The 22,121-nt window shown below is 56.5% G+C and overlaps 1 protein-coding gene across 3 annotated transcripts in view; it reads left to right on the forward strand.

Annotated features, from left to right (window-relative positions):
• Positions 1-4,098: 4,098 nt before the first annotated feature.
• Positions 4,099-22,121, forward strand: part of ZBTB46 (zinc finger and BTB domain containing 46) — a 94,133-nt gene continuing 76,110 nt past the window's right edge. For 2 of the 3 annotated variants that reach the window (XM_055265349.2, XM_063634080.1), the window contains exon 1: positions 4,867-5,037. The gene's annotated coding sequence lies outside the window, so the exon portion shown is untranslated. Of the gene's footprint in view, positions 4,166-4,866; positions 5,038-22,121 lie in introns of those variants that run through there. The other variant, XM_055265348.2, reaches the window with a different exon arrangement.

Here is a 22,121-nt window from a genome sequence, read left to right on the forward strand (position 1 = left end):
CCCCTGCTCTGCCTGCGCTCTCCCTGCCCTGCCCTGCCCTCTCCCCTTCCCCTGCTCTGCCCGTGCTCTCCCTGCCCCTGCCCTGCTCTCTCCCCTTACCCTGCTCTGCCCGTGCTCTCCCTGCCCCTGCTCTGCCTGTGCTCTCCCTGCCCTGCCCTGCCCTCTCCCCTTCCCCTGCCCTGCCCGTGCTCTCCCTGCCCCTGCCCTGCTCTCTCCCCTTACCCTGCTCTGCCCGTGCTCTCCCTGCCCCTGCTCTGCCCGTGCTCTCCCTGCCCTTTGCCTTCTGTCTGCTGGGGCCTCAGGTCTCAGACCCTCAGTGCCTCCCCCACCCCATCCCATCCGATTAGGCACACGGCAGGTGTGGCCTGGCCTCTGTCCCGAGGGAAGGTCTGGAATGCAGATCCCTGGTGTGGTGGCCTGGAGTGGTGGTGGGAGCCAGGGCTCAGGAAGGGAGGGGGCTGGCAGTTGGCAGCAGCATTTTGGAAGGACGATTGGGGGTGAGCAGGCGCTTGGAATGGAGACCGGTCGACAGTTGGCTGTGGCAGCTGGAGCGGCAGTTGGGGCTTGGCAGGGGCGCAGGCCCGGAGGACAGTTGGGGTGGGGCAGCCGTGGGGTTGGCAGGTAGCCCCTGGCCCCAGAGCAGCTCTGGAGGGTGGTCTTAGGGAGGCCTGGGTGGGAGGGCAGGGCCAGCTGGCACTGGACCTGACCAAGCCAAGCCCAAGAGGAGGCCCACCTCAATCCAGCCTCGACAAGGCCACCTCCCCCAGCCTGTGGGTGGGGCTCTGCTGCAGCCCACGGCCGGCCTCCGGTCCACCCGCAGGACCCAGGATGACGTGCGGTGGGCGGCTCCCTGGACAGCCCCAGCATCCTCAGGCCGGTGGCGGGCCTCTCTCCCCGCCCTGCCCTCTGCCTCTCCCTCTGTCTGGGCTCCCAGCAGCGGCCTGGAGAGGGCACGGACAGGTTCTGGGCAGTTCCCTGGGAGGGGGCAGGACTCCCAGGGCTGTTGCCATGGGGACGACTGAGCAACACCACTGGCTGGTGAATAAACAGGCAGGTTCCCTGACCAGTGACTGAGACAAAGACAAGCATAGAAATCCCAGCTGGGGGTGGACAAGGAAATGTCTCCTTGGGAGAAGAGGGGGTGGCGGTAAAGGCCCTGGCGAGGTTGGGGAGCTGCTGGGGGGGGGGGACACAGACAGGAAGGGGTATCTTGTTCCTCGGGAATTTTCTTTCCCAAAGCTCCTCCCAGGCCATCCTTCCTGAGGAGGAGAGGCAGGTCCCTACTCTCATGGTGGTGTCAGAGCAGCTGGAATGGGGCTGGGTCCCCTCCCAGATCCCCGGCCCCTAGAAGCCACACAGTGAGGGTGGAGGGCAGGTGGCCGGCTGGCAGGGTAAGTGGTGCAGGGAGTCTGTGAGCACAGGTCTGCGGAAAGGCCATAAGCGCGAGGCTGTGCCAAGACCCTCCGGGGGCCCTGCCGGCCAGATGGCTCTCCATTTGTGTCTCTGGTTGAGTTTTTCCAGGGGTTTGTCGGGGGCACGTCCCTCAGCAGGTACAGCCGCGGGGCTGCCCAGCCTCTGCACCTTGCCCTGAGCCCCCTGTCCTCCAGAACTCCTGGCCTGCTGCCGCTCATCCCTCATAGGCCTCAGGGTCCCCTGGACAGGCTCCCGACGTGCTCACCCAGATGGCTGGGGGTGACTTTCAGGAATGACCACGTAATGCAGCGTGGACAAGTGTGCCCTACAGAGACCTGACCTTTTGTTCACCTGTCTTGTTCACCCACTTGGCGAGGTCAGGGACCATGTCCAGTTCATCAGGTCACCCTCAGGGACCCCACCCTCTGGACCCTCCCAGACACCCATGTGCTGGCCTCCCAGCCCTGACCCCAACGCTGCTGAGGCCACACTTCATATCCTCTGTTCCCAGACCTGCCTCCCAGTGGGCTGTCAGGCAGCAGATCCCTCCTTGCATCTGTGGCCCCCAGGCCCGGGCCCTAGGAAGAGGGGGAACTGCGGCCCAGCCTGGCATCCCCCTGTCTCATGTCTAATCCCAGCAGCAGCTCAGCAGATGCTGGGCTCCAACAAACCTGAGGTTCCTGGGCCATGGGGCCAGCATGCCCGTTGGAACAGACACATCCACGTGGCTGTAGGAGTCCAACTACTCCACCCTCCTCCTCCTCCCAGTTCGGCTGAGAGGCTGCAGCTGCTGCTGCTGGTTTTTGTTTGCTTTTCTTTTAAATAGTAATGGGGTTTATTAGCTCTCGGAATAACGGTCTGCAGGTAGGGTGGGCTTTAGGCAGGACTTAATCAGGGCGCTGTCTCTGAGACTGGTCTTGGTTCTTCCTTTTTCACATACTGGCTTCATCTCCAGGCTGCTTGACCTTCTGTTGGTTCTTGGAGCAGAAAAGTCAGGAGTCTCCATCCCCAGTCACTGGCAGTGTTGCCGAGGGGGTAGGGGGGACGAGTGGGACTCCCAGGTGAGAGAGGGCCCAGAGCCTCATCCGCCCGGCTCATTCTAGAACTGAGCACATTTCTTTTTTTTTCTTTTTTGAGACAGAGTCTTGCTCTGTTGCCCAGGCTGGAGTGCAGTGGCATGAACTTGGCTCACTGCAAGCTCCACCTCCTGGGTTCACGCCATTCTCCTGCCTCAGCCTCCGGAGTAGCTGGGACTACAGGCGCCTGCCACCACGCCCGGCTAATTTTTTGTATTTTTAGTAGAGACGGGGTTTCACCGTGTTAGCCAGGATGGTCTCGATCTCCTGACCTCATGATCCGCCTGCCTCGGCCTCCCAAAGTGCTGGGATTACAGGCGTGAGCCACAGCGCTTGGCCCTCAGCAAGTTTCTACCAAGACAGGCAGCCCTAACCTGGCAGGTGGGGTTGGCCTGGGTCGTGGTGAGATCAAGGCTTGGTTCTTACGGGCAGGCCTCCTAAGCGAGGACTGAGTGCCACTGTGTGTTCTGCCAGGCAGCTGCTGCTGCTCTCCATCCCTGCATGGACAACGGACATGGCAAACCATCAACACTGCTCTCCTTCGAGGCTGTCTAGGGAGGTCCAGACATCTTGGGAAAGACTGGGGTTCTCTTTTGCGCAGGAGAGCGTGGGCAGGCTCTGCGGGAGGCTCCTGGGGCAGGCATCGGGGCTCTGGTCCTCCTTGCTTTGGCTGAGTGGGCCCGAGCTCTCCTGTCTCCCCAGCCCTCCTTTCCTCCGTGGGGTACCACTGGGGCTCTGGGTGGGCAGGTGGGGGCTCCTGCAGGCAGTGCTCTCTGTTCCCTCCAAGGGGGAGGCACATGACCCGCCAGACCCTCCTGGAAGCCGCCTCTTCTCAGAGTGGTTGTGCTCAGCCCCCACCTCCCGAAGGTCGGTGACGCTGGGCCTGCAGTTTCAGACCAGAGCAGGCAGTGCCACCGAGAGGGTGCTGCGCGAGGTAGGCCGGGAACGGGGCTTCCTGGGCCGCAGTGCCATCCCGGCGACCTTGGCGAGGGAATGGGAAGGGGGTGTCCGCACAGCCATTTCCAGGCGCCCGCGACGGCAGTAATGGAGTGTCCCAGGCGTTGGTCCCGGCAGCCAGACCTCGCTCGCCTTTGCTCACTCATGGAGAGCCCTCAGCCGCCTCCCACTGCCGCTCCTGAATGCGCCTCACACATCCTGATTTGAAAGCACCCATAGGGCCGCCGCCTCCCACCTCCCGAGGAATCCGCCGCGCTGGGCCCGCAGGAAGGCAGGCTGGACGGCCCGGGCGCCTCCCCATTGGTTGGCCGGGCCGGGCTCGACTCCCTCGCGCGGCTGCCGGCCACAGGCTCACCTCCCTTCCCGCCGCCGCGCCCGGGGAGAGGAAGCGAGGTGGCCTTTACCCCCGCGCAGGCCGGCCAGGAATGTGGGGCCGCGCTTCCCACTACACCCGCCCGAGGGCTGAGGACGGCGGAGGCGAGAAGCGACGTGCAGAGTCCGGGCGCCGAGTGGTGGAGACGCGTCCCGGGCCGTTCGGATCGGGGCTGGGGCGAGGCCCGGGTGGCTGGTTCCCGCCCCCTCCCGGAGCCGTTCGTCCCCCGCAGACGACACGACGGGAGGGACCCACGTGCGGCCGCCGGTGCTCCTAGTCAGCCAAAAGCGAGCCCCACTGGCGGGCACCCCCACGAGGCCCGCGCCCGAGGTGCGCCGATCTCCAGGTGCGCCGAGGACCCCGAGGGTGGGCGCGCGCGGTGCCCAGGCCCTTCCGGACCCCGCGCCCCGGGTGGCCTTCCTTGGGGGCGCCTTTTCCGCACCGCGAGCGGCCCGCGTTGATGCCCGGCCGGGCTGGGGGAGTCGCCAAGTTTGCGAGACGCGCGCAGCGCAACGGCGCGTCAGGCGCGGGGACGGCCAGTGACCTGGGCACCCGCGCGCCCCCGAGGAACCTGCGCGTGGGCAGCACCCGGTGCGCGGCCCAGGAAGAGACCGGGTGCCCTCGCCGGGGTAGCCGCTCCCGTGGGGTGGTTTCCAGACTGCTCCGCGCTCGCGGGGCAAGGGCGCAGCCGGGGCCGGGGGACCCCCGCGCCGCGCCGCCCCAGCCCCCCGCCAGCCCAGGGGAGGGGGCTTCCCACAATGCCCAGCGAGCTCCAGCCCGCACTTCCGCTGTCCGGCCGCCCGAGAGGGGGAGAAAGGACCCCCGGCGCGGCCCCCTGCGACCCCGCGGCGCGGCGCCCGGGGCCGAGCGAGGGGCGGGGCCGGCGGCCGGGCCGGCGTGGGCGGGGCCCGGGGCGGTGGCCGCGGCCGGGGCGCGGCGCGGGCCAATCAGCGGCGGCCGGGCACGCGCCGGGGGGCGGGGTCAGGGTCCGCGGGCGGGGCGCGCGCGCGCGCGCGGCGGGGGCCGCGGGGTTGGAGCGGGCGCGGGGGCGCGCGCCGGCCTGACGGACCGACGGACGGACGGACGGACCGAGCAGCCCCGGCGAGCGCGCAGCTCGGACCCGCCCGGACGCAGCGCCCGCCCGGCGGCGGCGGCGATCACCGGCGCCGGCCCGGCGGCCGCGGCGCCCGCCCTCGCCCGAGCCCCATGGGGTCACAGGTAAGCGGCGCCGGCTCATTGTCCGCGCGGCCGGGCGGGCGCATCGCGGCGGGGGCCGAGCCAGGAGCCGGTAGCCGGGGCTGCTGCGAGCCCGGGCGCGCCCCCGCCGCCGGCCGCCCCGCCACGCCCCGCCCCGCGGGGGCGCCCTCCCGGGGGCCATCGGCTCTCCCGGCTGCGGCGCGGGCTCCGGGGGCGGCGGCGGAGACCCCGGCCCGGCCCCCGCGGGTGCCCCCCAGGCCGGCAGCGCGGGGCGGGGCGCGCGGAGGCGGCGCGGGTTCCCCGCGGGGCTGCGCGCGGAGGCGGCTGGGCTGCCCCGGCCCCTCGGCCCCCGGCACCTCCCGCCGCCGCCGCCGCGCTCCCTCTCCGGCACCTCCGAGAGGGGAATTTTCCAGCTGGTAATTTCTGCTGCGTCAACGCCTGGCCCCGAGGCAGCCCGGGGGCGTCCTGGCGCCCCCCGCCCGCGCCCCCCGCCGGCACAGCCCAGCCGCACCCGGAGCCGCCCGCGCCGAGTTTGCCAAGAGTCGGAACTGCGGGAGGTGGGCGCGGGCGGGTCCCGGCGCCCTGGGGCCGGGGGGTCATTGTCTCCCCGGACGCCGGGCGCCGGCCTGGTCTCCATCTTAATCGCCGGCCGAACCGGGGCGCAGGGGCCTCGGGGCGGGGCGGCAAGGGGCGCGGAGGGCTCGGGGCGCGCGGGGCGGACGGGGCGCGCGGAGGAAGCGGGGTCCGCTGCGAGCAGCGTCTTTGTTTCTCTGTAAATAGACATGTCAGTTTCGCGGGGGAGCGCGAGCCGGTGTCTGACAACTCAATCCCGAAGGCAAACGGGGAATTCTGTGCGCCAGAGGGAGGGCACCGGCTAGTTGGGGTTCCCCTGGCCCCGCTGACAGATTCACTGTTTGTAGGTTTAACGAAGCACACACAATAGGGCTGGACCGAGGAGCCAGGGTACAGACCAGATGGGGCGAAGAACGGATATTTTCTGACAGCGAAGAAATATAAACAAAAGAAAGTTTGACTGAGATTCGCAGCGAATTTCCTCTCGCTTTCCATGCTGCAATCTCAGCGATGCATTTGGAGTGGATTACGGTGGCAAGATTGTGATCAGCATTGTTTAAAGAAATGCTAATTAGAAACGTGTTTAGCGCACGGCCTGGGCGCAGACACCTGTGCGCCACCGAGAACTCACGGGCATTTTAATTGTATCGATTGTAGAATCTTTCATATTGCCTCTATTACCAGAGCTAACTTCCCGTTTGGGTAACAGACTGGATACATCTCTGCTGCTGGCACTCACGCTGCCTCTGCAAGGCACTGTTTCACTCTACAAGAGTGGAAAATAGTTCGTTCATCAAAAGGAAATGTATAGAAGGGGTTTTTCACATGAATAATGAAGCAAGCGACAGTATTTATCAGAGTAGAACCTTTCTGCTCGGTGTGTTTTACGTGTTTCTAACTGACACCTTTGGGCACCTCAGCCTGGTTACTACTGCAGAAAGAACGGAGGAGTGAGGGGAGTACTTGGGCACAAGTTACTGCAAATTTAGGTGGGAACTTACACACTGTGCCCCCTAAAAAGCTAGACATCTTCTTTTCCGTAACTAAAGGAAGAGGGCTGGGGAGTTACTGTCGAATTTCTCCTTGGGAGGTGGAATGCACTCACTTTGCGGTGTTTAGAAATCCAAAATTCCGCCTTGCTTTCAGGCCAGCCTGGGGACAAGCATTTAATTAAGCCTCTCACTGACAGCATTATCCTGAACGTGAGAGCTTTCTTTTGCTTAGATGAGGTGATTTCTGCCCGGGTTTAGCAGTTTCGTGTGAGGATGAGTCGTTCTGTGCTCAGACCTGAGTGCCACTCCTGTTTCGGATGTTCGGGTTGGGTGGACCGTTACCTAAGGGCCCCTAGGTCAGTTCCACCAGGGCCAGGCTGACCCAGTGCCCTGCGCCCTCCGTCCCTCCCCAGCCCCTGGTGGTCACAGAGGTCAGGAGGTAAACGCTGTGAACGGTGAAACTGCTCCAAGGATTTAGAGGAAACGCCGTGGAGGGTACACAGTTATTGTCACACAATGTATTATTTACAAACACTGAAGTAAATTTTAGCAGAGTGAACTTTCCAACACTGCCCTGACGTGAGGTTTTTAAATTAAGGGAAATTGGGCCACTCTGTCCCTGTGGCCTGTGTTTCTGGGACAGCGGTGCAGCTCCAGTGCTCTGTTCTCCATCAGAGGTCTTAGCCCGGCCTCTCAGAGCCCAGGAGACCCACTTCGTGCACCGTGCCTAGACGGCGCCACAGCCCGAGAACTGGAGCTGGTTGCTCCCATTGCCGTGACTGGTGCCCAGGCACCCGCTCCACTGCTGAGTTAAAGTGAGAGGAAAGGTCTAGAAGTCATCGCCCCTTCCCATCCCCACACCCAGTGTCACGGTGTCTGCCATGGTAGGTTCCCTGTCCTGGGACTTCGTGTTCTTGCCCAGGTTCCGTTCTCGTAAAAATTCAGGCTGCCGCTTCTCCCTGGACTTTGCATGTTTTACCTGGAAGTCTCACGAGTGACCTTGAGTGATGGTTGATACTTGCCTCTACTGGTTTTTCTAGCAGATTAAAAAAAAATACCCTTTGAATCTGTCCCTTCCCCTGGGGGAAAAATTCATCTTGTTGCTGCTAAGTTTGCTTGAATGGCCTGACTCCTAAGAATAAATGTTTGATTAAAAATCTCTATTAAGGCCACAGACTTATTCAGGGCTTTGAGAGGCAGCCGCCTTATCCTGATTGTGGTCCTGCTGCCGTCTGCCGCGGCTCCGGCGTAGCTGTGAACTTGTGCAGAGTGCTGGGGTCTTAGGCCATGGGGTCCATGGGAGGGATTTTCCTGCTTTTCTGTTATCACTTAGACACTTTGAGTGCCTCACATATACAGACCCAGGCTTGGTGTTCTGGTTTGCTGGTGATGACAAAGGGCCCCAATGGTGGTGTTTATAGATGGAAAAGAGAAAGGATGTTTTTTAACAACCTAAAAGTGGTTCTGAGGCTGGGCGTGGTGGCTCACGCCTGTAATCCCAGTGCTTTGGGAGGCTGAGGCGGGAGTCTGAGGCTACAATGAACCATGATTGTGCCACTGGACTCCAGCCTGGGCAACAGAGTGAGGCCTTGTCTCTAAAACAATAAAATTAAGTAATAAATAAACAAATAAAACATTGTCCTGTTAAAGCATAAAAACAAATGAAACCAGTGAAATTTGACCTAAGTATGATTTATGCAGAGTTTTCTGTTGAATAGTTCTGTTGCATAGTTGAGTATCAGCAGTGCCGTTTTACTCTAATTTACAATTTAAAATTATTAAATGCTTCTAAACATCATTATCTGGATTAAAAATTTGCTACCATAGCTATTTTAGAATAGAAAGTTGAGAAACATTAGTGTATTTTTCAAAAGCATTTGCAGATCTTTTGTGTTTTGACAGATGTGCTTTTGCGTCTTACTAGAGAGACACTCAGGGTTTCCTATTCATGACAGTTCTTTGGTGTTACTGAGGGCCTGCCATGGACCAGACTTTGGGCCAGGTTGGTGACAAAGTTCCCACGGAGATGGGTTGGGGGCACACAGAAACCACTGAGGTGACCCAGTGTGGTGGCAGAGGCTGGTGAGAAACAGCCCAAGGCTGGGAGGAGGGTGCCTGGACTGCTGTGTAGACTGCTGTGGGGAGTGGCACCGGAGCCCAAAGGTGACTCGAGGGAAGGGGGTCCACTTGGAGATCCACCCGCACGGTTCCAGACCTGGCAGTTGTCCAGTCCTGGTGGAGCGAGTCATATTCCAACCCCCGCTTCTCGGAGAGCGGATTGCTGGCCAGAGGGCAGGGCCACCATACGTAGGAGGCAGCTTTTGGGAGCTGGTCAGCTGTGGGGGTAGGCATGAGGAGCAGTTGAGTTTCACGTTGTACCTTCTGAAGACTTGGTTCAGCACACATAATGCCGTCCCAAGGACACTCGCTGTCTTTTTGGAAAAGTCATCCGTGAAGCATTTCTTTTTTTGAGAGGGAGTCTCGCTCTGTCGCCCAGGCTGGAGTGCAGTGGCGCCATCTCGGCTCACTGCAAGCTCCGCCTCCTGGGTTCACCCCATTCCCCTGCCTCAGCCTCCCTAGTAGCTGGGACTACAGGCGCCCGCCACCACGCCCGGCTAATTTTTTGTATTTTTTTCTTTTTAGTAGAGATGGTGTTTCACCGTGTTAGTCAGGATGGTCTCGATTTCCTGACCTCGTGATTCACCCGCCTCGGCCTCCCAAAGTGCTGGGATTACAGGCATGAGCCACCGCGCCCGGCTGAAGCATTTCTTCTCTGGCCCTGTCATTGTCAGCCCAGGTGTTGCCCCCGGGCTCCTCTTGGTTTCTCTTTGAGCATCTCTGACTTACTAGCGCCTCAGTCCTTCTCAGTTTCCCCCAAAATGGAAAAGAGCCACATGTGTGTGTGAACAATCAGTTTCTAAAAATGACTTCATTTATCTGAAAGTCAGGCAGCATTGCTGCTTGCATGGGACACACAAATACTTTTTTGTTTGTGAGACTTTTTTTTTTTTTTTTTTTGAGACGGAGTCTCGCTCTGTCACCCAGGCTGGAGTGCAGTGGCCCGATCTCGGCTGACTGCAAGCTCCGCCTCCCGGGTTCACGCCATTCTCCTGCCTCAGCCTCTCCGAGTAGCTGGGACTACAGGTGCCCGCCACCACGCCCGGCTAATTTTTTGTATTTTTAGTAGAGATGGGGTTTCACTGTGGTCTCGATCTCCTGATCTCGTGATCCGCCGGCCTCGGCCTCCCAAAGTGCTGGGATTACAAGCATGAGCCACCGCGCCCGGCCTAGTAAGACATTTTCGTTTACAAAAATGCATCACGTTATCTCTTCCAACCACTCTGAAGAAAATGAAGAAAATGAAGCCTCTTTGCACAGAAAGCCTTCCCATTCGCTGGCATATCGCTGCACATGAGGCCTGCGCAGGTGCTCCCGTGCCCGTTCGCTGGCATATCGCTGCACACGAGGCCTGCGCAGGTGCTCCCCTGTGCCCGTTCGCTGGCATATCGCTGCACACGAGGCCTGTGTCGGTGCTCCTCTGTGGAGATGTGGAGAGGGGCACCGCTGTGCCTTGGGCTACGTGCAGAGGGCTTAGGAACTCCCGGTGTTGACAGCTGCCTTTGTGAGAGGTGGACACACCTGGACCGCGTGGCCCACGTTACTCTGGGCAAGTCTTCTTAGTGTGGGTCACCTGCCGGATGGATGGAGGCTTTGCTTATCCGCTGGGGTGTCGGGAGCAAAACTATGGCTCTTAACTGGGCAGAAGAACGAGAAGCCGGCCCAAGCTAAGCATTACCTGTCGCAGTGTTGATTCGCCGCTTTCCCAGCTGACTTCGCTGAAAGAATCCCACAAAAAGTCACAGAGATTAGAAGCTTCTGAGTTATGAAGAAACTCAAAGGCCTGGTGGTTGATTTCTGGGCTGTAGAGGGGCACATCCAGACACACAGGCTTTCTAGAAACACACTCATAATCCACTCATTGGCCATAGCCAGCTGCTTTGCAGAGGCTGAGAAGTGGAGCAAGGCCGTTCTGGTTAGAGGAACAGCAAGTGCAAGGATAGAACCAGAAAACAGAGTTGTTGGCACAAAGTGCCCAGGGCTGTTTGTGCAGCGTGGGGACAACTGGCCCTGGGAAGGGGGAGGGAGGGGTTTGATGGTAGTGAGATGGTGGGCGGGAGGGAGGGAGGGTTTTTTGTTTTTTTTTTTTTGAGACGGAGTCTTGTTCTGTCCCCCATGCTGGAGTGCAGTGAGGAGATCTCGGCTCATTACAACCTCCGCCTCCCAGGTTCGAGCGAATCTCCTGCCTCGGCCTCCCTGGAAGCTGGGATTATGGGCATCCGCCACCACGCCCGGCTAATTTTTGTATTTTTAGTAGAGACGGGGTTTCATCATGTTGGCCAGGCTGGTCTTGAACTCCTGACCTCAAGTGATCCGCCTGCCTTGGCCTCCCAAAGTGCTGGGATTACAGGCATGAGCTACCGCACCTAGCCAGGAAGGGTTTGATGATAGTGAGATGGGGGTGCAGTGATGGGAAGATGGGGGAGGGAGGGTTTGATGACGGTGAGATGGGGGTGCAGTGATGGGAAGATGGAGGGAGGGTTTGATGACGGTGAGATGGGGGTGCAGTGATGGAAAGATGGGGGAGGGAGGGTTTGATGACAGTGAGATGGGGGTGCAGTGATGGGAAGATGGGGGAGGGAGGGTTTGATGATGGTGAGATGGGGGTGCAGTGATGGGAAGATGGGGGAGGGAGGGTTTGATGACGGTGAGATGGGGGTGCAGTGATGGGAAGATGGGGGAGGGAGGGTTTGATGACGGTGAGATGGGGGTGCAGTGATGGGAAGATGGAGGGAGGGTTTGATGACAGTGAGATGGGGGTGCAGTGATGGGAAGATGGGGGAGGGAGGGTTTGATGACGGTGAGATGGGGGTGCAGTGATGGGAAGATGGAGGGAGGGTTTGATGACGGTGAGATGGGAGTGCAGTGATGGGAAGATGGAGGGAGGGTTTGATGATGGTGAGATGGGGGTGCAGTGATGGGAAGATGGAGGGAGGGTTTGATGACGGTGAGATGGGGGTGCAGTGATGGGAAGATGGGGGAGGGAGGGTTTGATGACGGTGAGATGGGGGTACAGTGATGGGAAGATGGAGGGAGGGTTTGATGACGGTGAGATGGGGGTGCAGTGATGGGAAGATGGGGGAGGGAGGGTTTGATGATGGTGAGATGGGGGTGCAGTGATGGGAAGGTGGAGGGAGGGTTTGATGACGGTGAGATGGGGGTGCAGTGATGGGAAGATGGGGGAGGGAGGGTTTGATGATGGTGAGATGGGGGTACAGTGCTCTCGGAGCACCCAGAAGAACGGGGGTGGGGGGAAGGCGGTAAGTGTTCCTTGGCCACATGAAGTTTTGGGTGGGATTAGAACCACTGAGTTGTCCTGCAGACCCTGAGCTTTCAGGAAAAAGGGCGTGGTTCAGGGCTTATGTGGCAACCGCCAAGTGAATTTTTCTGATATTTGCTAAATTAGCTTTCGAGACAACATGGTCTGTAGTCTTTCTTGTCTCGGTGTGGCCCTTTTCGAATAAAATGGGTGTTCTCTTTCCATGCCATTTAAATTATTGAATCTGGTGAATGGCAGTATCCTTTTATTTGGCAAGTTCAAAGCCAGTTTAGGTATTTTCGAAAGAAGTAGCGATTATTCAGCTCCTTTAGGGGTGGAGAACAAACTGGCTGAAGAAGGCACTTGTTTGTCCAGGTTCAGCCCCGTTTCCTCCTCCTCCGATTTCAGTGTGGAATCTGCAGACCCACAATACTCGGGATTTCCCATGCTTCAGGGAGACCGGCTCGGTCAGTTGCAGATCGGAGGCGCTCAACCTCTAAGGTGGTCCTGATGCTTAGGTGGGACGTGTCTGCTTGTTATCCATTCAAGGAAACAGAGGATTTTGGCCAGTGACCCTGCCCTGAGCCTCTGGTCTCTAAAGAAGCCTTGATTCGCCTACAGCCTCCTCTCTGCACTCAAAATCTCCACTTCTCAGGTGTAATCTGGTCGTTTACGTTAGTCTTGTGGGGAGCCCGTTCCACGGTTTACATCTCCCTTTACAAACAGAAAACGGAGCAGTCCCAAAGAACACACACACACACACACACACACACACACACACGGTTCCTAGAGGACAAAGGTCAGGACAGGAATCAGGACAGAGGAAAAGGAATTGGAAGACACGACAATGAGAAAACTTGTTCTGGGAAGTGTGTGGTCAGGGATGCAGTGTGACAGTGGGTATTGTCCTTTTTTCTGGTCTGAATTATTTAATTTTTTTTTGAGAAGGGGCCTCGCTCTGTTGCCCAGGCTGGAGTGCAGTGGCACAGTCATGGCTCACTGCGGCCTCAACCTGGGCTCAGGCGATCCTGCCACCTCTGCCTCCTGAGTACCTGGGACTACAAGCACGCACCACCACACCCGGCCAATTTTCTAATTTTATTTTTATTTCATTTTATTTATTTATTTTTTAATTTTTTTGAGACAGGGTCTCACTCTGTCGCTCAGGCTGGAATGCAGTGGCATGATCTCGGCTCACTGCAACCTCTGCTTCCTGGGCTCAAGTGATTCTTGTGCCTCAGCCTCCTGGGTAGCTAGGATTATAGGCGTGTGCCACCACACCCTGCTAATTTTTGTATTTTTTTTAGTAGAGACCAGGTTTTGCCATGTTGCCCACGCTGGTCTTGAACTCCTGAGCACAAGTGCACCCCCATCTGCCCACCTTGAACCCCCAAAGTACCGGGATGACAGTGAGCCACTGTGCCTGGCCTTTTGTTCCCATTTTTATTTTTATTTTATTTATTTATTTTTGAGATGGAGTCTCACTCTGTCACTCAGGCTGGAGTGCAGTGGTGCAGTCTTGGCTCACTGCAACCTCCACCTCTCAGTTTCAAGCGATTCTCCTGCTGTGTCAGCCTCCTAAGTAACTGGGATCACAGGTGCACGCCACCATGCCCAGCTAATTTTTTTTTTTAAGTTTTAGTAGAGACGGGGTTTGTCCATGTTGCCCGCACTGGTCTTGAATAGTAGAGATGGGTTTGTCCATGTTGCCCAGGCTGGTCTCGAACTCCTGAGCTTAAGTGATCCACCCGCCTCGGCTTCCCAAAGTGCTGGGATGACAGGTGTGTGCCGCCGCTCCTGACTTTTTGTTTCCATTTTTAAAATATGTTTTGTACAGACAGGGTCTCGCTGTGTTGCCCAGGCTGGTCTCAAACTCCTGGGCTCAAGCATTCATCCTGCCTCAGCCTCCCAAAGTGCTGGGATGACAGGTGTGAGCCATAACGCCTGGCCCGTGGTCTGGAATTCCGAGACTCACCGTAGGCTCCACTCTCTCATGTTTTCGTGCTTGCCAGGTTGGCCGTGTCCCGTGCTCACCGTGTGGTCGGTGCTGTTCCTGTTTCTCCTAACAGCAGCCGTTCACTGATGGTGCATCTTCCTGTGGACATGTTTTTAAACCCAAGCGTGGGAGGGTGAGGAAGCTGTCAGTCTGGTGTAGGACTGAGCCCAGCCTTGGCCAATCACGGAACCCGTTGCACTGAAATGGAACAGGCCTCCTGTGCTCCTCTGTCGGGGCCTAGAGCCCCTCAGTCCCAGGGCTGGGTTTTGCATGTACACGTGTCAGCTCTAGGGAGAGCACCCCAGGCTTTTCTCATTGGGGGCCCGTGTCACATACAAAAGTGCCTGTCTCCTCCATGGGTGTGCTGGTGGGTGAATTCAGGGCGCTTGAACTGAGGAAGGCTGGACGTGTGTCCCGTCGTTTATTCCCAGTTCTCCCAGCCACCTCTGGTCCCCGACGCTGTGAGTGCAGCTTTGCTGGCTGGTGCTGCAAGTGTGTTTAGGATTTTCTGCCTGTTTCGGGAGTGTATCGGTTCTGCTTGATCAGGGCTGTGTTCGTGTTTCTAAAATGTTAATGGTAAGAGCTCACTATTGAGTAAAAGCACAGATGGTAATTTTTCCTGCAAAAAGCTTCTTAGATAGAGGAAGTTAAAGGTGTAAGTTCTCGCAGTGTGCTGAGTGACTGGCTGGGTTTTCCTGGTGAGTAAGTGCTTGGGGCAGGCTGTGGGACAGCCTCGTGCTCTGAGAATTGTTAGTGATATCACAAAGGTTTTTATTTCTGAAGGGAAACTAAGGGAGTTAGGATATTTAAAACCACCTCGGTGCTTCCTAAACAGTGGCTGTTGTTTTTGTCCAAAGTGAATGAAACATTTCAGGTTAATGTCACTCTGTACTTTAAGTATTTCTGTTTAGCATCACATTATTAAAAGTGAGCCTGGACTGGACATGGTGGCTCACACCTGTAATCCCAGCACTTTGGGAGGCTGAGGTGGGCGGATCACCTGAGGTCAGGAGTTTGAGACTAGCCTGGCTGACATGGTGAAACCCCATTTATACTAAAAATATACACACACAAAAAATTAGCTGTGTGTGGTGGCACACACCTGTAATCCCAGCTACTTGGGAGGCTGAGGCAGGAGAATCACTTGAACCCAGGAGGTGGAGATTGCAGTGAGCTGAGAGCGTGCCATTGCATTCCAGCCTGGGCAACAAGAGGGAAACTCTGTCTCAGAAAAAAAAAAAAAAAAAAAAAAAAAAAAAAAAAAAAAGCGTGCCTGCTTGTAGTCCCAGCTGCTCAGGAGGCCGAGGCAGGAGGATCGTTGGAGCCCAGGAGTTTAAGGCCACCCTGGGCAACACAGCAGGACCCTCTCTAAAATAAAAAATAATAATAGTAATAATAATGGCCAGGTACAGTGCTCAGACCTGTAATCCCAGCACTTTGGGAGGCTGAGGTGGGTGGATCCTGAGGTTAGGAGTTTGGCCTGGCCAACATAGTGAAGCCCTGTCTCTACTAAAAAAAAAAAAAAAAAGCTGGGCGCAGTGGCTCACGCCTGTAATACTTTGGGAGGCTGAGGCAGGCGGATCATGAGGTCAAGAGATTGAGACCATCCTGGCCAACATGGTGAAACCCCATCTCTACTAAAAATACAAAAATTAGCTGGGCGTGATGGCGCATGCCTGTAATCCCAGCTACTTGGGAGGCTGAGGCAGGAGAATCTCTTGAACCTGGGAGGCAGAGGTTGCAGTGAGCTGAGATCGTGCCATTGCACTCTAGCCTGGGCAACGAGAGCGAAACTCCATCTAAAAAAAAAAAAAAATTAGCCATGCATGGGGGCAGACACCTGTAGTCCCAGCTATTTGGGAGGCTGAGGCAGGAGAATCGCTTGAACTCGGGAAGCAGAGATTGCAGTGAGTTTAGCCATGCATGGGGGCAGACACCTGTAGTCCCAGCTCTTTGGGAGGCTGAGGCAGGAGAATTGCTTGAACCTGGGAAGCAGAGATTGCAGTGAGCCGAGATCGTGCCATGGCACTCCAGCCTGGGCAACAGTGTGAGGCTCCATCTAAAAAAATAATAAATAGGCTGGGTGCGGTGGCTCACGCCTGTAATTCCAGCACTTTGGAAGGCCCAGGTGGGCGGATCACTTGAGGTCGGGAGTTCGAGATCAACCTGACCAACATGGAGAAACCCCGTCTCTACCAAAAATACAAAATTAGCCGGGCATGGTGGCGCATGCCTGTAATCCAGCTACTCGGGAGGCTGAGGCAGGAGAATCGCTTGAACTGGGGAGGTGGGGGTTGTGTGAGCCGAGATTGCACCACTGCACTCCAGCTTGGGCAACAAGAGCAAAACTCTGTCTCAAAAAAAAAAAAAAAAAAAAAAAAAAAAAAAAAAATATATATATATATATATATATATATATATGTCTTAAAAAGCGTGCCTGTTTACATTGGCCGGACGCGGTGTCTCATGTCTGTAATCCCAGCACTTTGGGAGGCCGAGGCAGGCGGATCACAAAGTCAGGAGATCGAGACCATCCTGGCTAACACAGTGAAACCCCATCTCTACTAAAAACACAAAAAAACAAAATTAGCTGGGTGTGGTGGCGGGTGCCTGTAGTCCCAGCTACTCAGGAGGCTGAGGTTGGAGAATGGCGTGAACCCGGGAGGCAGAGCTTGCAGTGAGCCGAGATCGTGCCACTGCACTCCAGCCTGGGCGACAGAGCGAGATTTCGTCTCAAACAAACAAACAGTGTGCCTGTTTACTGTTTTTATGACTTTTGTTTTCTTTTCTTGGTTATACGTTGCTAACGTCATACACTGGGAGTTTGCATGTTTTTGCCTGAGGAAATGGTTATGTTTCGCTGCCTACGGTGATATATGGAAAGACATCTATAGTATTTCATTGTTTTTATTTTAGTTTGTATGTAGACTTGTTCTGTACTTCAGAAGAAGTGTTTTGAAGAACTTTTCGGAAGTCATTAGCAGACACCCTCTGCTGGACAGTGAAATGCATGTCCCGTGATGGACAAAGCGGCTGTCAGTGCTCCCAGCGTCCCAGTTGTTTTTCTTACTTGTTGGCGGAGTGAGGCAGGGTGAGGTGGCACTCACTCTGATATCCCATCTAGTTAAAGCCATTTTCACGGCTGCTCACTGGATTTCACTAGACGTTGCAGGAACATTCAGGGAGGCCGAGAAGTGGTCTTTTTAATCCGTTTGCCTCTGGTCTGGCCCCTGGGGCACTGTTGCTGTTTTTGCCTCTTCAGTGTGGAAATTGCCAGAGAGCTTCGGAGAAGGGAGGGTAGGAGGTCCCATCGTCTGGGGGACCCTGTGTCTGTGTAAGGCCATGTTGAGTGCCCATGGCAGAGCCCTCACAGGAAGCAGAGTTGTGATCACAGACGCCTCTGGGTGAGCCTGAGACGCAGGGTCAGGAAGGGTCGGAGTGAGACACACACCTGCACCCTGGCAAGGGCTGGCTTGTCTTCTTCGGGATGCGCTCCTGGAGGGAGCAAAGCCAGCAGGCAGCATCCATTAGCGTCCCGGATGCTCTCTCTGTTCGCTTAATATCATTGATAACAACCTCATTTTGTATTTCACCTGATTTTTGCCTTGTCTTAAGAAGGAAGTGTATCCAGGAAGTCATGAGTAGGTGTCTCAGTGATGCTCTGCTCTGCTCTGCTCTTCTCCTCTCCTCCCCTCCTGTCCCCTCCCCTCCCCTCCCCTTCCCAGTCCTTTCCTCTCCTCAGACAGTCTCGCTCTGTCGTCCAGGCTGGAGTGCAGTGGTGCTATCTCGGCTCACTGCAACCTCCATCTCCCGGGTTCAAGCGATTCTCCTGCCTCAGCCTCCAGAGTAGCTGAGATTACAGGCACACACCACCATGCCTGGCTAATTTTTGTATTCTGTAGTAGAGACGGGGTTTCACCATGTTGGTCAGGCTGGTCTTGAACTCCTGACCTCGTGATCTGCCCGCCTTGGCCTCCCAAAGTGCTGGGATTACAGGCTTGAGCCACTGCGCCTGGCCTTCTTTTTTTTGAGCTGGAGTTTCATTCTTTCATCCAGGCTGGAGTGCAGTGGCGCGATCTTGGCTCACTGCAACCTCTGCCTTCCAGTTTCAAGCGATTCTCCTGCCTCAGCCTCCCCAGTAGCTGGGATTATAGGTGTCCGCCACCATGCCCGGCTAATTTTTGAATTTTTTTTTTAATAGCGATGGGGTTTCACCATGTTGGCCAGGCTGGTCCCAAACTCCTGACCTTGTGATCTGCCCGCCTTGGCCTCCCAAAGTGCTGGGATGACAGGCATGAGCCACCGCGACTAGCCAGTGATGCTTTTCTTGACACGCTGACATGAACACATAACTATCAGGAGAGATGGCAAGTGCCCAGGTGTTGGCCGGAGCTGTGGCCACTGTTGCTGTAGAACACGCCCTGGGGGTCCGCGCTGGCCTGGCCCACTCTCCCTCTGCAGAACTGACCTCGGGGCGGCACTGTGCTGCTCTCCTCACGAAGACCCAGGGTTGGCCCTCCTTATGCAGCCCAGCTGGAGGGGACTGTGACTTGGTTGCAGGGGCTGCGCCAAGGGCTTCTGGGCTTTGCATCTGGTTTCCGGGTGGCTTTGCCACGTGCTTTCCAGCAGGACCATGGTCAGGGCATGCCTCACCTGGCAGGGGAGCGTGGATGGTGCCAGTGGCTCTCACCCCAGCGCCCTTGTCCAGCTCTACAAAGGGCCCCTTGCAGTGCACATCAAAACTGTAGACTCAAAAGGCAGGGGCCCTGGTGGATGAGACCATGTGAATCCTGGGTGAAGACCCCCAGTGCCACCACTCAGAGTGTGGTGCCGTGCAGTCTCTGTAGGTGAGCTTGCTGTTTGGGCGAGTTCCTGGGGCTGTGTTACGCAGGACCATGGCCTGAGTGGCTGAAAACGGTAGAGACTTATTCTGTCACAGGGCTGGAGGCTGACGCCCAGCATCGGGGTGGACGGGGCCACCCTTCCTCCCAAGGCTCCAGGGGAGGGTCCTCTTGCCTCTTCAGCTGCAGGCGTTGACCACAGTCCCTGGTGCCTCTCAGCTTGTAGACGCCTCACTCCAGCCTCTGCCGCTGTCTTCACACAGTCTCCCCTGCCGGTGTCCAGATTTCCTCTTCTTTCTTCTTCCTTTTTTTTTTTTTTTTGAGACAGTCTCACTCTGCCGCCCAGGCTGGAGTGTAGTGGCACCATCTCAGCTCATTGCAGCCTCCACCTCCCAGGTTTAAGCGAGTCTCCTGCCTCAGCTGTCCAAGTAGCTGGGATTACAGGCGTGTGCCACACGCCTGACTAATTTTTTGTATTTTTGGTAGGTACAGGGTTTTACCATGTTGCCCAGGCTGGTCTCGAATTCCTGACCTCAGGTGATCCACCCACCTCGGCCTCCTGAAGAGCTGGGATTACAAGCCTGAGCCACTGCACCCAGCCTCTTTTTCTTTTTCTTTTTTCTTGAGACAGGATCTCACTCTCTGGGCCAGGCTGGAGTACAGTGGCACAAACACAGCTCACTGTAGCTTCCTTCTCCCAGACTCAAGGATCCTCTCGCCTCAGCCTCCCAAGTATCTGGGACTGCAAGAATGCACCATCATAGCTGGCTAATTTTTTTACTTTTTGTAGAGACAGCGTCTCCCTTTGTGGCCCATGCTGGGCTCAAGCAATCCTCCTGCCTCTGCCTCCCCAAGAGCTGGGATTACAGGCATGAGCCACCACACCTGGCCCTTTCCTTTTCTTTTTTTTTTTTTTTTTGTGACCGAGTTTCGCTCTTGTTGCCCAGGCTGGAGTGCAGTGGTGCGATCTTGGCTCAGCGCAACCTCTGCCTCCTGGGTTCAAGTGATTCTCCTGCCTCAGCCTTCCTGAGTAGCTGGGATTACAGGCATGCGCCACCACGCCCGGCTAGTTTTATATTTTTAGTAGAGACGGGGTTTCTCCATGTTGGTCAGGCTGGTCTCGAACTCCTAACCTCAGATGATCTGCCCGCCTCGGCCTTCCAAAGTGCTGGGATTGTAGGCGTGAGCCACCACGCCTGGCCTGGCCTTTTCCTTTTCTTTTAAGGAAGCTGGTCCTATTGGGTGAGGGCCCGCCCTAATCCACTATGACCTCATCTTAACTCGATTATATTTGCAAAGACCCTATTTCCAAATAAGGTCACATTTGCAGGTTTAGGACTTCAGCAGACACATTTCAGCCCTTAACAGCATCAGAGCTTGGGTTTTCTTGATGTGTCTTCCACACGTATTTCTCTGTGGAGGCTTCTCCACGCATCAGCAGCTGCCACCTCTCGTGGCCACTGTATCCTTGACGCTGCTGTTATTTACAGCAGAGGTGGCAAGTAACCAGCGTCACCGAAATATTAGCTAATGCATTCAGCCAGTGTGCACGCAGCCCTGGGCCTGTGGCAAGTCGGGTTCCTGGCCTGGGTACACAGCAGCTCATGGAGTCCTTGCTTTGCTGGGTTATGCAGACGGGGGAGACGCTTTGAGTATCTTGGGTGATGTGAGCCTGCCAGCTTGTGAGGAGAGACACGGGATGGGTGGGGAGGGAGTCATGTTGGGGGTGAGCAGAGATGGAGCCAAGAGGGGCAGCTGAGTGTAGCGGCTGCTTGTGCCTCCCCATCCTAAGCAGGACTCAGGCCCTCCTCTGGGCATCTTCTTTGCCTTTCTCACTGCACCTGTGCCCCCTGGACCTGTGCCCACCTGTGCCCACTGCATCTGCACCCACTGCACCTGTGCTGACCTGCGCCCACTGCACCTACACCCATTGCACCTGTGCCCACCTACGCCCACTGCACCTGCACCCATTGCACCTGTGCCCATCTGTGCCCACTGCACCTGTGCCCACCTGCACCCACTGTACCTGTGTCCACTGCACCTGCGCCCACCTGCACCCACTGCACCTGCACCCACCTGCACCTGCACTCACTGTACCTGTGCCCACCTGTACCCACTGCACCTGCGCCCATTGCACTCACTGCACCTGCACTCGTGCCCACTGCACCTGCGCCCACTGCATCTGTGCCTTCAGCTCAGACTTGGGCTCTCCGCCTTTTGTGTCTTCTCAGCAGCTGGTGAGCTGTGGCCCCTTTTCAGAATAGCACGTTTTGTTTGTTTATTTTGAGACAGGGTCTTGCTCTGTCATCCAGGCTGGAGTGTAGTGGCGCGATCTCAGCTCACTGCAGCCTCGACGTCCTGGGCTCAAGCGATCCTCCTGCCTCAGCTTCCTGAGTAGCTGGGACCCCAGGCATGTGAGACCATTTTCAGCTCACAATAGCATTTTTAGTGCATCCAGTAAGATCCCTGGAAAATGAAGGGTAGCAACTACTGAAATATCATTGCTAAAATTCAGGAAAGTTTGGTTTGTGAGGTAGTAACATGTGGAACTTTAATTTAGCACATAGCATTGTGAATGGTGCATCTGATATTCCTAATTCCGAAGTAGGGTGAGTGTCAAGAGCATTCTAAGTTGCCTGCGGTGGCCATGGTGCGATGTGGACATGGCTGTGTCTGTGGCTTGTCACCCACAGTCAGACTCCTGAGGCCCAGGCTTGCTCCACTCCTCTGGGAGGTCACCCCCAAATGAGGACCCTTGCCTGGGGGTGGGAGGAGGCAGGCTCCCCCTGCAGAGGCAGGTCTTGGGCCTCCTGTTGAGGGGTGGGGCTGCCTGTGGGTTTCCAGATGAGATTCTCTCTCACCGCATTTGCATCGCTGGATTGTATATTTTCCCAGTTTTGTAAAAGTTATATTATTTTAAAACCTAATTATATTTTTAAAAACTTATTTTGGAAGTTTTCTTTCTTTTTTTGAGACGGAGTCTTGCTCTGTCGCCCGGCTGGAGTGCAGTGGTGCGATCTCGGCTCACTGCAAGCTCTGCCTCCCGGGTTCCCGCCATTCTCCTGCCTCAGCCTCCGGAGTAGCTGGGACTACAGGCACCTGCCACCACGCCCGGCTAATTTTTTGTATTTTTTTAGTAGAGACAGGGTTTCACCATGTTGGCCAGGATGGTCTCGATCTCCTGACCTCATGACCCGCCTGCCTCTGTCTCCCAAAGTGCTGGAATTACAGGTGTGAGCCACCACGCCCGGCCATATTTTGGAACATTTCAAACATACACAAAATTAGAGAGAATGTCCACGTCGCCTGGCTGCGGGAACCCCCAG

The sequence above is a fragment of the Symphalangus syndactylus genome, chromosome 24, assembly GCF_028878055.3.
Source record: "Symphalangus syndactylus isolate Jambi chromosome 24, NHGRI_mSymSyn1-v2.1_pri, whole genome shotgun sequence".
Taxonomy (NCBI): Eukaryota; Metazoa; Chordata; class Mammalia; order Primates; family Hylobatidae; genus Symphalangus; species Symphalangus syndactylus.